Source organism: Panthera onca, chromosome C2, assembly GCF_046562875.1.
Source record: "Panthera onca isolate mPanOnc1 chromosome C2, mPanOnc1 haplotype 2, whole genome shotgun sequence".
Taxonomy (NCBI): domain Eukaryota; kingdom Metazoa; phylum Chordata; class Mammalia; order Carnivora; family Felidae; genus Panthera; species Panthera onca.
The window spans coordinates 142343007-142358548 of NC_138347.1; the positions used below are offsets into that span (position 1 = coordinate 142343007).

Sequence of the window (15542 nt, forward strand, 5' to 3'; positions counted from 1 at the left end):
TTTTTATTAAAAAAAAATTTTTTTTTAACGTTTATTTATTTTTGACACAGAGAGAGACAGAGCATGAACGGGGGAGGGTCAGAGAGAGGGAGACACAGAATCTGAAACAGGCTCCAGGCTCTGAGCTGTCAGCACAGAGCCCGATGCGGGGCTTGAACTCACGGACTGCGAGATCGTGACCTGAGCCGAAGTCGGCCGCTTAACCGACTGAGCCACCCAGGCGCCCCTGTTTGTTTATTTATTCAGTGTTAAGTTGTACAAATTCTTTTTATATTTTGGATGTTAACCCCTTATCAGATATATCATTTGCAAATATCTTCTCTTCAGTAGGCTGCCTTTTTGTTTTGTTGATTAGTTCCTTCGCTGTACAAAAACCTTATTTTGGTGAAGTACTCAATAGTTTATTTTTACTTTTGTTTCCGTTGCCTGTGGAGACATATCTAGAAAAATGTCACTATATCTCATTATGGTTTTGATTTGCATTTCCCTGATGTTTGTGATGTTGAGCATCTTTTCATGTGTCTGTTGGCCATCTGGATATCTTCTTTGGAATAATGTCTATTCAGGTGCTTTGCTCATTTTAAAATCAGTTTGTTTGTTTGCTTATTTATTTATTTAGTGTTAAGTTGTATAAATTCTTTTTATACTTTGGATGTTAACCCCTTATCAAATATATCATTTGCAAATATCTTCTCTTCAGTAGGCTGCCTTTTTGTTTTGTTGATTCTTTCCTTCACTGTACAAAAACTTTATTTTGGTGAAGTACTCAATAGTTTATTTTTACTTTTGTTTCCCTTGCCTGTGGAGACATACCTAGAAAAATGTCACTACGGCCCAAGAGATTACTGCCTTTTTTTTTTTTTTTAAAGTTCTATAGTTTCAGGTCGCATTAGGTCCTTAATTCATTTTGAGTTTATTTTTGTGTAAGACAGTGGTCCCGTTTCATGCTTTTGCTTGTAACTTTCCAGTTTTCCCAGCACCATTTACTGAAGGGACCATCTATTCCCCATTTCATGTTGTTACCTCATTTGTCATAGATTTGTTGACCATATACATGTGGGATTATTTCTGGGCTCTCTATTCTATTCCATTGATCTATGTGTCTATTCTGTGCCAGTACTATACTGTTTGATTACTAAAGCTTTGTAGTATATCTTGAGATCTGGAATTGTGATACCTCCAGCTTTGTTCTTTCTGAAGATTGCTTTGTCTATTCAAGGTCTTTTGTGATTCCAAACAAATTTTATAATTATTTGCTCTACTTCTGTGAAAAATACTATTAGTATTTTGATAAGGATTTATATTGAATCTGTAGATTGCTTTGGATAGTATGGACATTTTAACAATATTAATTCTTCTATGAGTGTGAAATATCTTTCCATTTGTTTGTGTCCTCTTCACTTTCTTTCATCAGTGTTTTATTATTTTCTGAGTACCATATCTTTCACCTCTTTGGTTACATTTATTCCTAGGTATTTTATTATTTTTGGTGCATTTGTAAAGGGGATTGTTTTCTCAGTTTCTCTTTCTGCTATTTCATTATTAGTGAATAGAAATGCAACAGATTTCTGTATATTAGTTTTGTGTCCTGGAACTTTATTGAATTGATTTCATTTGTTCTAATAGTTTTTTTTTTTTTTTTTGTCAAGTCTTCAGGGTTTTCTTTCTTTCTTTTTTTAATCTTTATTTATTTTTGAGAGAGAGAGAGAGAGTGAACAGGGGAAGGGCAGAGAGAGAGGGAGACACAAAATCTGAAGCAGGCTCCAGGTTCTGAGCTGTCAGCACAGAGCCTGACATGGGGCTTGAACTCACAAAAGTGAGTTCATGACCTGAGCTGAAATTGGATGCTTAACTGACTGAACCACCCAAGTGCCCCCAGGGTGTTCTATATATAGTATCATGTCATCTGCAAATAGTGACGGTTATAAATTTTCCTTTCCAATTTGGATGGCGTTTATTTCTTTTTCTTGTCTGATTGCTGCAGCTAGGACTTCCAGTGCTATGTTGAATAAAACTAGTGAGAACGGCCATCCTTGCATTTCTAGCAGGGGGCACCTAGGCAGGGCAGGAGGAGCAATGGGCAGGTGCAGGCTGGGGAGATCTGGGGTGTTTTGTTTTGCGCGGGGGTGCCTTCACTTGGTTTTTTACCTATCTCTGTGGATTGATATACAGTTCTAGCTGATTAGTTATCAGTTTCAATCATTTTAATTTCTTCACACTTTTATTTAGATTAGAAGAGGTTAGGTCTAATATCCTGTTCCTTTACCTTACATTTCAGAAATTGTATATACTTGCCAGAGATTCTTATTTAATCTTTGCTTTTGCTTCTTCCCTTCCTGAATGCCTATGCTAAGATTGATACTACCCCAGTAAAATGGATTCCTCAAGGATTACTGCTAAAGTTAATTTGTGCATTATCATTACTTCATCTGCAGCATAGTCTGTGTGCTCTTTGATTTACAACACTCTGCATTCTATTGTTGCATCTGAAGTGATGCCTGCAAATGTTTTTATGATTTCGTTACATGAGAGATTGTAGACTAATTTTTAATTTACCTCTTAGTGTTCCCATAAGATTGACATACTATAGAATGAAACTCAATTCTTTGTTTAATTCCAGCTGTCAACTGGGAACCAGACAAACAATACACTACTGAAAGAGAATTAGAACATCTACCTAGAGTCCCTTAGTTAATGGTAAGTCACTAACACAAAGTTTTTTAATAAATTGAAATTACAAGTTGCATTGCAGACCATTTATATTTCTACCCTGTGGTGCATGTAAAATATGAACCAATACACAGGAATCTGTGTCTCCACATTAATGGCCCGTATTTGTTACAAAGGACCACCAAGCAGCTTTTAATAGTACCATTTGTCCAAGGCTACTTTTCCTCTCTAAACAAAGGATGATCGTGCTTTCCAAACCAAACTCAGGATACACTGACTGAGAGAATTGTAGTTTTGAGAACAAGGAGAAAACATTATCAAAAGAATTCCAGCTCGTGTGGTCATGATAGCTCTTAAAATGATGTGTTGTGTCTTCTTACTTCTCATTCTGTTTCAGTGCAGGCTGCTGCTGCTATTTGATCTAAGTCGTTACCTGTTTCACTTCTAAGGCTAGATGTTTCCCAGATGATGATGTGAGTTCAAGGAAGTAGAAGCTAGGTCATTTAAGAAAACTGTAACTTTTTCTAAAAGCTAACACAGAGAAACTGCCATATATAAAAACGGAGATGAACTTTACATTAGAAAACCAATTCTAATTTTAACACATTATGATTCCAACCTGTTTGATTCTAGACTCTGTACTCTAATTCTGATGTCAAGCAGCAAAATAGGGGAAGGAAGCAAACATAACTTGACCACTCTGAGCCTTAGTTTCTTTTTCTATAAAAGAAAAGTAACAGTACCTCATGGCTTTGCTGTATACAGGGATTGAATTAGATAATGTATGGTAAGGCAATGTATACACAAAAGACAATCTATACATTTTTTTCCCTCCTTCTGTCTAGCCCCATCCTTCATGGGAGGTGATTGGTTTATGTAGATTTCAAAAACTTAGTTGTGATAGCAAAATTATAATTAAACAGATGGGATTTCCAGATGTGCCCAAATGTCAATGAAGCCAATATTTAAGCAGAGCTCTCATGGACTGAATTATAATTCCATAAGCCTCAGATAATTGAGAATTGACTGTAAAGTGAGAATCACTGTATGTTTTGCATTATGTCCCTGCATTAACAGGGACTGAAAAACTGAAGGTTTAGAGGAAAGTGAAATAGCCTGGCACCTGTAATATTTAAGGTGGAAGATAACAACGTTAACAAACAGCACAGTGCTGGTATTAATTGTTTGAGAAAGGTCTGATTTATCTCTCTGGAAAATTCCCTGCTGTTAGTGGCAATTATCACCAGAGTATGGATTCTCTAAGGTGTTCAGTAATTGCTCAATTATCTCTAATGCTCATGCTCCATCCTGGCCTTTTAATATAGACTGTTCCACATTTTCAATTGTTCCAGGCTGTACCCAAATCTCAGGTATTTGCAGCAACAGGCATTATAGAGACAGTGCAAGTCAAACTCCCCAGATAATCCCAAATTTCATTTTAACTTTCAGATTCTTCCTCCACCAAACTTTTCGTTAGAATATCAAAGGCAGTGGATGGGGGAAACGGTGCATTTCTGAGTCTACTAGAGGTGATAATTGTAAATGACATGGCCTCAATATTACAAGCTATAGATAGAGTTAATTTTCAAAATCATTCCTTTAACTCCAGGTACTGATTATCTACTGCTATATAATAAGCCACTCCAAAACATACAACTTAAAATAACAATTTATTATTATCTCTCATGGTTTTGTGTATCAGCCAGGCTCAGCTTGGGGTCTCACATGCAGTTGAAATCAAACAGAGGCTGAGGTTGAAGATTCAGTTGAGCCGGAATGTCACATGGCTAGCAGTTGATGCTGACTGCTGAGAGCTCAGCTGGGCCTCCCATGTACTTACCCATGAACTTTCCAAGTTCTCAGAGGAGTAGCCCCAGAGCGACCTTCTAAGAGGCTCAGGTGGGGGCTGCAAGGCTTCTTTTTTTAAATGTTTATTTACTTATTTTGAGAGAGAGAGAGAGAGAGAGAGAGAGAGAGAGAGAGAGAGAGAGAGAGAAAACCAGCAGGGGAGGGGCGGAGAGAGAGAAAAACTCCCGATGTGGGACTTGAACTCATGAAACTGTGAGATCATGACCTGAACTGAAACCAAGAGTCAGACCCTCAACTGACTGAGCCACCCAGGTGCCCCTGCAAGGATTCTTCTAATCTTGTCTTAGAAGTCCCAGGGTGTCACTTCTGCCACATTCTATGGGCTGAGCAGGTCACAAAGGCCACCCTCAGGTAGAGTGATGAGACTTCACTTCTTGATGGGGAAATGGCAGGATCACATTGCAGAAGAGCACATTTGATGGGTGATACTGTGGTAGCCGTCTTTGGAAAATACAGTCTGCTACACTCAGTTCATCTATTCCTCTTCATCTGCCAACACAGCTCACCTGTATCAGGAATGCTTCTGGGCTCCAGCTTGTTTAGTTACTTTCTTCATTTACTTGTGAACACAGAACAAGTCACAATTACTAAAACGCATAGAGGAAGTCAGAGGGTATTAGTGTCACAAATAAATCATGTTTATTTCACAGACCAGATTTTGCATTCTTGTTCTTGGTGCCAGTGTCTTTTTTTTTTTTTATTAATTTTTTTAATGTTTATTTTTGAGGAGAGAGAGAAATAGAACATGAGCGGTGGAGGGGCAAAGAGTGAGGGAGACACAGAATCCAAAGCAGGCTCCAGGCTCTGAGCTGTCAGCACAGAGCCCAATGCAGGGCTTGAACTCATGAACCGCAAGAACATGATCTGAGCTGAAGTCAGCTGCTTCACCGACTGAGCCACCCAGGTTCCCCCTTGGTGCCAGTGTCTTGATCAATATGACATTCACAATTCTGTATTTATATCTACTTTGACCATTAAAATCCTTTAGTCTTCCTCACTTCTGCTTTGACCTTTTTGTGTTAAAAATGCTTGACTTACTCCTGATCCCTGATATCCAAGACACCTCTGTTTTCAGTGTTTGGCTTTTAGACCTTTGGATTATGCCTGACAACTGCTAGCTTATGTTCTAAAGCTTCTGCCTTTACCTCTTGGCTTACAGATAATTGTCTCTGATGTAGTGGAAACCTTCACATAAGCCCCGCTTCTGCCCAGTCCTCTTCAGGCTTTAATTTTATTACCCTGATCCTGTTCGTGTCCACCTCCATCAGGTTGGAGGTATATTTATGCCTATAATCTGAATTTTTCCTTTCAGTGAAAAACAAAGGCTCCTTGCCACACAACTTTTGGTGTCAGTGCCTTAAGGCTTCCTAATGTCTTCAATCTTTGGCACCTCCTATATTCTTAGGCTGTTAGTCTCTCCAGAGTTTGATGTTTCTGTATTTGAATGACTCAGGAGATATATTTTCTCTATTCTCAGTATTTAGTGTGTTTCAGCAACGATTCAACAAAAGCTTCTGTTACTCATTTAACATATTGATGGAGATACTTTTAGGAATGGAGGTAGGGGAAATCCCAAGGGTTTGTGTAAGTGTTTTAACAGACTGAAAATAACAGATGCAAATGGAACATAATTGGATAAATGCTCAGAATCTATAACCTGTACTGACTCTTCATGGGTTTCGAACCTTGGATGGGATGATAGTTAAAGTCTGTTGGTAATTACAAACTAGGTTTTTTTCCCCCTCAGGAGTTTTTATTTTGGTAGTTTCGTATTAAATTTCTTTATACTTGCATCATCTAAAGTCTCTATTTTGTATAGATAGAAATTATTGTGTAGAATGTCTTTTCTAATTTGGGAAAACTGGAAATGTTTTACTTTATTAGATAACAGTTTTATTGACCTTCTTTTAATTTTACATTAAATTTTAAAGGTTTTTTTTTTTTTTTTTTAATTTATCATCTGTCACGTCTTAGTCCATAGTAGGAGTCTGTGAAAATGTTGGTGAGGGGCATCGTTAGGACAAATAGTCCTTGCCCTCAGTGATTTTTGGTGCAATATAAAGGGTAATATGCTTATCCAAATAGTCAGGATACAAGCACTGTATTGATGTTTGTTATTGAGAAATACAATTTTTGTTAGGTGCTTTGAGAAATAAGCTGTAATTTGCTGGGGACGACGGGGACTAAAAAGCGCACTCCAAGTGGAAAGAATGGCTTGAATAAAGGTAGAGAGGCAGGTCCATACAGGTCCTTTTAGAAGAATGGTAACTAGATGGGTTTTGATAGGATAAAAGATAAATTTAGGGAAATAATGGGCTATATTAGATTTGAACCATTTGGAAATGGCTTTAAATGTGTTAATTGAGGGCATCTGTATTATTCTGTAGGCAGTGATGGCTACTGAAAAATTTTCTGCCACGTTAGGCCACTTGTCCAATTAACTCAAATTGGGAAAGGTATTCACAGTGCATTTGCGGTGGGGAGCTTCAGGAGTTCCAAAGAGTAGTGGCAGAATTGGCTTGCTGAAATCTTGCAGTGTTATAGCACGTATGGTTTGGCCTTGATGGCAGTGAAGGATGCTGGGAGATTGAGCTAGTAGGAAAGGGTAGGAATCGAGAAAACTTAGGTCTAGGTGAACTAATGTGGAAATAGAGCTGGCCTTGAGAGAAAGGTCCACAGCCTGAATATCAGAGAACAAAGGGAAGTGTCAATGAATGTCTTGATCCTAGAATGCCTTACTTCTAGAAAACTTCAAACAGCATGAAAACAGAGTCAATTGGGAGGCACCACCTTATTCTTGGTAGGTTTATCCAATTTGAAATAGGACCCCAAGCAGAGGCTGTAGATATAGAATCAGTCTTCAACTAGTGGTGGAAGGTTCTAGTAAGGATCAGTTCATTTGAAGAGTTCTAACTAAAAGGTAGAGTTCAGGCACATGCCGCATGGTGGTTAAGTGTTGGGATTTTGCAGTCAGGTGACCTAGGTTCAAATATTAATTGAGCCATTTTTTTAGCTGTTGAATCTTGGGCATATTCCTTCACCTTTCTGAATTTTGTTTCTCTTTTCTGTTAATGGAGAAAGTGTCCATGTCATAAATTTATTGTGAGGATTAGATGATATAATTTCACACAGTGCCTGGCACATTCCAAGCATTCAGTAAATGTTTAGCATGCTGGCTTGTCTGCTGTCGAATCGGCATCAGTACTACCCCCTTGAAAGTTCTCTGCATGCTGTAGGAGAAGCTGGAGATTGCACTTCCCATACTCTCCTTCTGTCTTTAAATCTTGGTTATGGTGTTTCCAAGAGAAACACTTGGGTGAGATTTGGAAGGTAAGAGAAGAAAGCCCCAGTCTTTGGAGGCTGTGCAGCTGGAAACATGGACAGAGAAATTCCTAGAGCTTTCCAGCGAGCCCTGAAGAACCACGCACATTAGTGCTGCAGGCCGAGGTGGCTGGTGGTAGCTTTGCCAGCCCTCTCCCACCTGTCTCTTCTAGCAGGTGTGTTAACTTCTAAATCCCTGTATTAAAATACTTCTACCAGGAATACACAGAGTAGCTTCTGTTTTTCCTACTCAACCTTGGTATAAGTAGCTATTGTTGTTGTTAATCCTGCAAGGTAGGGCTCGTGCTCCAGAAAGGGAAAGTGGAGGACAAATTAGGAAACCAGGGTGGAAGCTTATTCGCAGGTCAGATGCTGGAGCAATGGGCCTAATGTTGGTGGACAAGGAGCTCCTCAATGCTCCTTTCAGCCCAGGCACCAAATGAACTATAACCATAGCTTGGGTACTGGCTGATGGACGGTAGCACGGTAAGGACTGTAGTATGGTTGTCCAGAGGCTGACAACCTCTTGTCAGCCTCTCGCCTTGTCCAGAGGCAAGAGAAGGAAGTTTACTTAAGACAATGGGAAGCATTTGAAACAGAGGACCAGGCTATGGCAAAAAAAAGCAAGGACAGGAATGTGGGGGAAAGGTGTCAAATCCTGGAGGAGCCTCCAAGTAAGTGTCAGCATTGGGGTCAAGAATCAGAAACATCACAAATGGAATAGGAAAACAGGAAGCTTTGTGCTTAGGGAGGTGGGGCTGGAAAATAGCTAACAGTGCCAGCATGCATGTGATGTTTCTTCTCATGGGGTGGGGGTGGGGGGCGCTGTGATGTGTATATGGAACACCTAAAGTCTAGGGACCAAGTGTGGAGTGGATTGGAAAGCCACATTGTTTAGGGCAGTAAGATGAAACATAGAGCCTGCTGGATGATGTTTCTTAGACTAATCGTACCCTGGAAACCTTGATGAGAACTGACTCAGGGCTGGGTAGGGCTTGCAGGGCCCCTGTACCGGGGTGGGATGAGTTAAGGCAAGGACCAGCACGCAGCAGATCCAGGGCTCAGGCTTTGTGACGGCCGGTTAGGGGATCCTTCTGTGGCTCCACAGATGTTGGAACACATCTATTGAAGGAATATAAAATAAAACTTGAAATTATGTAGGTTACTTGTCACTTTTCACAGACGGCACCACAAAATTTATCGATTGCATTTCTAAGAAAATAGCATCTCATTTTGTGCTTCTCCTCAGCATTTTCTAGTGTAATGCTCAGAGAATCATCCATAGACATTTTTCACCGAACACAGACTCTGAATTTATTATAAAATGTCATTCATTTTTATTTTAAAGATGACACTTGCCCAGAAGGTCTAACAATTTTTACCGCTACTCTTTGTGAATCTGAGAGTTCTGTTTTCTTTCAACTAACTGACTTTTAGTCAATTAGCTTTCTTGTGGAGTTTTCCAATAAACATTATTGGAAAAATATTTTTTATATTTATATTTTTATATTTACATAAAAAAAAAGAGGCTTGTATGAGCGACTCAGCATCAATATCTTCCACATTTACTTTTGTTCTTTTCTTTGAAGAAATAGGTGTTGTGCCTCTCCTTAATGCCAGTGCTCTCTCCCTACTCCCCAGAGATATACACCATGCTTAAGTTGGTCATTAGCTTTTATGCAGCTTTCATTAAAAAAAAAAAAAATATATATATATATATGTATATATATATATATATATATATATGTATATATATATATATATATATCTGTGCAAAATACTATTTTGTTTTGAAACAAATTAGATCAAACTGTTCTACAACCAGATTTTTTCCTCTCAACTTTGTTTGCCAGATTTATATATTACGGTACCTTTAGCTCCTGGTCATTTATTTGTCCCACTCCGTGGTATTCCATATTACTGAACAATGACTTGTTCATTTTCCTTTTATGGGTATTTAGATGGTCTCTGTCTTACATTTTTTAAATACTATTATGAGCCATATTGCAATGAGAGACCATGTACATGTATATGGAACAGCTAAACTTCAGGGACCAAGCGCGGGGTGGGTTGGGAAGTACATGCACACACACCTGTCTTTTGTCTCTTCTTGTGCATATATGTATGAGAATTTCAGTGCATATATCTAGGGAATTGCTCAATAAGAGAAATTACATCTGCAGTTTTATTAAATGTCGCCAAATTACTTTTCGAGTCATTACACCATTTTCTCTTCTACCAGCAGTGTGTGTATGAGAATTCCTGTTTTTCTTCTTACTCTCTAACACCTGGTATTTTCAGACTTGTTACTTTCTGCTGGTTTGATGGGTGTGAAATAGTCTCTTCTTGATGTTTTAATTTGAATTGCCTTCACTACTAGTGAGGCTGAGTGCCCTTTCAAATATATGGTTCTGTTCATTTTCTTTGGTGCCGGGTAGTTTGTCTCTTATTGATTTAGAACACTTCCTTTGCTATTCTGGATATTGATCTTTTATGGGTTTTATATATATATATATATATATATATATATATATATATTTTTTTTTTTTTTTTTTTTTTTTTTTTATGGGTTATATATTATCTTCTCCCACTATAGGTCTCATGTTTTAACTTTTTAAAGTGACGCTGTTTGGGACACAGACACTTTGGATTTTTGATCAATTTTACCCCTAATGATTTGTACTGTGTCCAACATTATAAAAGTGTTTTCTTGTATTTACTTCTCAAAGTTTTGACTTTGAGATAACTAGTCATTTCCATGGTTATTAACCTAGAGCATTTATTAATTAGCCCTTCCTGGTTTATAGGGATATCTCTGTCATATACCAAGTTTCAGTATGAAGATATGTCAGCTTCCGAGCTTCCTTTTCTGCCTCATTGGTACTTTTTCTCCATTCCTGCATGAGTCTCACACCATTTTAATTACTAAGGCTTAATAGTAAGTCTTTATATTAACTTACCATTTTGTAGAAGAGAAGTTACCTGTTCCTTGAAGATGGGGTAATGTGCCTATAAAATTGTGAGGGACTTGAGTCCTCTTTTGGTAAAGATTTTAAAAAATTAAATCCGTTTCTTCAATGGCTGTTTATTCAGGAATTCTTTTTCTTATTTTTCTTGAGCCACTTTTGATCTTTTTATGCTGTTCTAGGAAATTATCCATTTTATCCAACTTAAATTTATTGGTATAATCTTGTTTATATTCTTATTAATTCTGGAAGATCCAAGCAGTTATCTTTGAGAGTATTACTTCTTCACCATATCCTTTATTCTATTCTTCTGGCACTGCTATCAGGTATTTCTTTGAGTCTCTCTCTGTCTCTATGTTTCTCTCACTCTTTTTCTCTATCCACACAGATATAGGTATCTTTAAAACCCCACTGTGGATGCCTGGGTGGCTTAGTTGGTTGAACATCCAACTCTTGATCTCAGCTCAGGTCTTGATCTCAGGGTCATGAGTTAAAGCCCTGCGCTGGGCTCAGCACTGGGCACGAAACCTACTTAAAAACAAACAAGCAGGGGCGCCTGGGTGGCTCAGTCGGTTGAGCGTCCGACTTCGGCTCAGGTCACGATCTTGCGGTCCGTGAGTTCGTGCCCGTGTCGGGCTCTGGGCTGTTGGCTCGGAGCCTGGAGCCTGCTTCCGATTCTGTGTCTCCCTCTCTCTCTACCCCTCCCCCGTTCATGCTCTGTCTCTCTCTGTCTCACAAATAAATAAACGTTAAAAAAAAAATTAAAAAAAAAAAACCAAACAAGCCAAACAACCTTCATTTCTCAGTGCTCCATTCTGAGTGAATTCTTTAGACTACCTTCCAATTTGCTAATTCGTTTTTCCCTTTGGGTCCACCTAGGGCTTTATCTAGTCTATTCACTGTGATTTAATTTTAGTGTTTTTAAGTTTACTTTTACTAATTTCTGTTTACCAACATCTGTTCTTATTTTCTTGCAGACTGCTTTGGATTTAGGATTTCTTGCTTATTTTTATGAATGTCATTACTTTGTCTCTTTGAGCATACCGAACAGTTTGTTTGTCATAAATCCATATTCTGATTTATGGACTTTCTGTCTTTGCTGTAGTTTTATTTATGTATTTTGGTCTTAAGGTTTTGCAGGCTCATCATGTATTGAAGGCTGTCTCTTGCTCTGTACTCCATTCTTCCTGTTTAGCAGTTTTGTGCTTACACTTACTTTCCCACCTGACTATCCCCGGGCCTCTGACTCAGAACCATGTCTCATATTGGTGGTTCCCAACACTTGTCCCTCAGTGATGGTAGGGCTAGTGGAGAATCTGTCACCAAGTTATGGGTAGTTTGGCCTCAGCATCTTGCTGCATGATGATAGGTATATTCATCTGCCTCTTTAGGCATGAGGCTCATATAAGTAGCAACCACAGGCAGTGGTTAGCAGAAATCTCTTCTCCCTCTTTTCAAGAGTGTAGGGATCCAACACCAGCCTGTTTCCCAACGGGAGCCAAATTCCGAGACTCTTCTGTCTGCTTATGTATGTGGAGAATCTGATGTCCTCCTCATTACTGAATGTTCCTGTACCATTTGCTCTTGGAGTTACTTATTTCAGTTTTGCATTATTCACATTTGAAAATATTCTTTTAAAATATTTTACTTATCATTGTTATATGTTTGAAACACACAAAATCCTCAAAACATAAACGTAAGGAGACAAGGAGAACAAACTAATATTAAAAACTAAAATCCAGGGCACCTGGGTGGCTCAGTTGGTTAAGTGTCTGACTTTGGCTCAGATCATGATTTTATAGTTTGTGAGTTCGAGCCCTGTGCTGACAGCTCAGAGCCTGGAGCCTGCTTTGGATTCTGTGTCTCCCTCTCTCTTTGCCCCTTCCCCGCTAGCACTCTGTCTCTCTCTTTCTCAAAAATAAACCTTAAAAGAAAAAACTTTAAAAAACCCAAAAAACCTAAATCCTTCTAAAAATAGTTTAAAAGGCTAACTCACACTTATTAAAAAAATTTTTTTTTATGTGTATTCATTTTTGAAAGACAGAGAGAAACAGAGAACAAGCAGGGGTGGGGTGGAGGACACAGAATCTGAAGCAGGCTCCAGGCTCTGAGCTGTCAGCACAGAGCCCAACGCAGGGCTCAAACTCAGGAACCGTGAGATCATGACCTGAGCCGAAGTCAGACGCTCAAGCTTAACCGATTGAGCCGCCCAGGCACCCCTAACTCACACTTATTTTAATAGCAGACTTTCAGCCTTTCTTTCTTGTTTGTCTTTCTATGGTGATTAAGGGGTTGACTAGTCTTATAGTTACTTACTCATTTTTATCTTTGTGTTTGAACTTCATTTGCCCACATAGTGTAATATTGTTCAATGGTTCAAACAAGTAATTTAGGCTCAAGAATTATTTAAGCATTGTAGTTCTAGTGTAGAGGGAATTTTTTGCTGGTTTAATTAAGAAAAAAATTGTGAGGTTTCTTTTATAAATTTAAGGTAGTTCTCAGCTCACTCTTACAGCCACTATTATTTGCATTGTTTTTGTCTTAGATTGTATAATGGGAAATTTCAGCTTCCAGCCCAAAAAACAATGTATTAATAAGGATTAAATGAGGAAATTTATGTTAAAACATTTTGTAAATTTTAAAGCCCTGTGCAAGTGTGAGTTAATTGTTATCAGTTCTATGCAAATTATTCTCTTTTTCGATTTATGCATGAAGGCTGTTTTAATAGATTTTGTTCTGTAGAACAAAAGTTCTGTTTCTAAGTCATAGAAGAGTGTATGAATTATCCTGGTTTGCATTTTAATACTATCATTAAAGCTTAATTGACAATTGCTAATGTCTTCCTAAGCAGTGAGTCAGTCGATCATAAACTCAACACCGTGGGTACTCATAGTCCCCAAATTAATTGCCTTCAGATTGAAGAACTGGATATTTCAGCAATTTTTGCAATAATAGAATTAAAACATGCTAGAACTGTGAGGACCTTGGAGATTGAGCATTGATAAACTAAAGTAGTTTTGTTTTAATCAGGCCAATTGCCAGTGGTTATTCCCATTAAAATCTAAGTTGCAAAAATATAGCCAAAGAAATTGTGACCTTGTTCTTAGCACTGTGGTCTTTTTAGATCCAACACAGCTCGACAGCACTTTCCAGAACCTTATTAGAACCGTGCTTCACTTCGAGTCAGGACAGGGCACCACCTCGAGTATTGAGCCAGTCATGTAATGACCTTCTTCTGGTACTTTGTCAGCTAAAACTTTTTGGAAGGGGTCTGTGATAGACCAATTTAATGAAAACATCTGCTTTTTAGAGCTCCCATTTGCAGCAAAATTGTGGTGTATCATTAAGATTTACCTTCTTTCTATTGGACTTCAAGATGGGTGTGATTTCTACAACATGCTGTTGTGGTTTTGAACTGTTTCCTGATCTCAGCCATACAGAGAGGTTTGTGCTGAGATTTGAAGCAGGCCTCACATTTCCATTTGTTCTCTTAGGGTCACATTTGCGGGCTTTCTTTGAATGATTATACAGTGTCCTTTCCTATTTCTTGGGCTTTTGAAATTTTGTATGTCTTTCACCAACAAAAGGAAAAATTCATTCTTCCATAACTTGTCTTGTTATTTAAATCATTCTCACATACTTGAATGCCTGTGGCAAAATAAGGTAATGACTGTGATGGCAGCTTTATATACTTCTTCAGAACGCAGTGAGTCTGTTTAATTGTATGTGCCTAATACCTCTCAGTTATTAACACTACTGGGAAATAGGTGGGAAGCAGTGGTCTAGAGAATCCAAGCATCAATTATTATTATTTTTTTTTTGTGGTAAAATACACATAACACAGAATTTGCCATTTTACTTATTCTTATGTATTCAATTCAGTAGCATTAAATACATTCATAATGTTGTGTAAATATCACCATTATCCATTTCCAGAACTTTTTTATTTTTTTAAATGTTTATTTGTTTTGAGAGAGAGAGTGAGCAAATGTGAGTGGGGGAGGGGCAGAGAGACAGAAGGAGAGAAAATCCCAAGTGGGCTCCTTGCTGTCATCACAAAGCCCATCCTAGGCTCAAACTCACAAACTCTGAGATCATGACCTGAGCCAAAATCAAGAGTCTGATGCTTAACCTACTGAGCCACCCAGGCACCCCTAGAACTTCTTTATTATCCCCAACAGAAACTGCTCATTAATCAATAACCCCCTTTCCCCTGTGTTCCCAGCCCCTGGTAACTGCTCTTCTACTTTATGTCTTGATGAATTCGACTGTTGTAGGTAGCATATTTGTATGGACTGAATGTGTTCTCCCAAAATTCATATGTTGAAGCCCTAATCCCTGATGTGATGGTATTTGGAAGTGGGGCCATTGGGAGGTAGTTAGGCTATGAGGGTGGAAACTTCATGAATGGGATAGTGTCCTCATAAGAAGAGACGTGAGAGGTTGTCTTTCTCTCCATATGTGAGAACATAGCAAGTAGCAAGAACACAGAAGTCTGTCAATCAGGAAGAGAGCCCTCACCAGAACCTAGCCATATTGGCACCCTGATCTCAGACTACTTGAACTTCCAGAACTATGAGAAATACATTTCTGTTGGTCAAGCTTCCCAGTCTATGGCATTTTATTAAAGCAGACTGAGCTGACTGAGACACACATTAAAATGGAATCACACAATATTTATCCTTTTGTGTCTGGTTTATTCCACTTAGCATAATG

General features: G+C 38.4%; 1 long non-coding RNA gene across 3 annotated transcripts in view; it reads left to right on the plus strand.

Annotated features, from left to right (window-relative positions):
* Positions 1-2619: 2619 nt before the first annotated feature.
* The window catches only part of LOC132683015 (uncharacterized), a 261651-nt gene continuing 248728 nt past the window's right edge, over positions 2620-15542 (plus strand). For all 3 annotated transcript variants that reach the window (XR_009612003.2, XR_009612002.2, XR_013557791.2), the window contains exon 1: positions 2620-2697. This is a non-coding gene — a long non-coding RNA (uncharacterized LOC132683015). The remainder of the gene's footprint in view (positions 2698-15542) is intronic.